Raw genomic sequence first — 1,233 nt, 5'->3', positions numbered from 1 at the left:
ATGCAAGCCAACGACCACAAATCCTCAAAAGAAAAGAAAAGAAAAAAAAAGAGAGAAAAGAAAAGAAAAGAAAGGAAAAGAAAGACAGAGAGAAAGAAAAAAAGGATCACGCATGTCCGCGGACGGAGGTGACCCTCCCCCTCCCCCCCCACACGCCCCTCCCCACCTGGAGATCTTACGAACAATCGACTCCTTTCACCCGCGCGACCTGTAGGGGGGAGGGAGTGGAGGGGGAGGGAGGGGGAGGGAGGGAGAGGGGAAAGAGTGGAGGGAGAGTGAAGGAGAGGGAGTGGAGAGGGAGGGATGAGGGAGGGAGTGGAGGGGGAGGGAGTGGAGAGGGACTGGAGAGGGAGGGAGGAGGAGGGAGGGAGAGGAAGGGGGAAGGAGTGGAGGGAGGGGGGAGGGAATGAAGAGGGAGGGAGGAGGGAGGGAGTGGAGGGGGGAGGGAGTGGAGGGGGAGGGAGTGGGGGGAGGAGGAGTCACGCGGACTTGGCACTCGAGTGACCCTCAGCTTCTCGTCCTCCTCGACTTGACCTTCTCTCGCTCCTTATTTTTCTCCTTCACTCGGTCTTTCACTCGGTCTTTCACTCGGTCTTTCACTCGGTCCTTCTCTTGTTCCTTAGCTCCGTTATTCACTCGGTCCTTCGCTCGGGGGAGAAAGGAGCGAAGGAGGGAGGGAGTGAGGGAGGGGGGGAGGGACATGGAGGTAGGAAGACTAAGATAGAGAGAGAAGGAGTGAGAGAGAGAGAGAGAGAGAGAGAGAGAGAGAGATAGAGATAGATAGAGATAGATAGATAGAGATAGAGAGAGAGAGAGAGAGAGAGAGAGAAGGAAGAAAGAAAGAAAGAAAGAAAGAAAGCCAGAAAAAAAAGAGATTAACAGAGATGAAAAAAAAAACAAAAAAAAACAGCAGCATCTATATGAATAAAAAACAAAAAGAAAAAAAAGAAAAAATGACACAGACCCATAAATCTCCACCAAGTTCCGGCCATATTTTCCGCGATTTAACGAAACAAATTGACAAAGTTCAGACCTTGAGCTTTGATAAATTTGATAAATATTGGTAAATAAATGAATAAATATTGATAATTGATAATATTGATAATATAATAAATATTGATAAATTGAATAATTATTAATAATTGAATAAATTGAATAAATATTGATAAATCTGTGGCCGGCTGTTGAAGCTGCAATGATAGCTGAGGAGGGGGAGGGGGGGAGGGGCAGATG

Source organism: Penaeus monodon, chromosome 39 (genome assembly GCF_015228065.2).
Source record: "Penaeus monodon isolate SGIC_2016 chromosome 39, NSTDA_Pmon_1, whole genome shotgun sequence".
NCBI classification, from domain to species: domain Eukaryota; kingdom Metazoa; phylum Arthropoda; class Malacostraca; order Decapoda; family Penaeidae; genus Penaeus; species Penaeus monodon.
The sequence above is the reverse complement of the archived record's forward strand: the minus strand, read 5'-3'. Positions refer to the sequence as shown.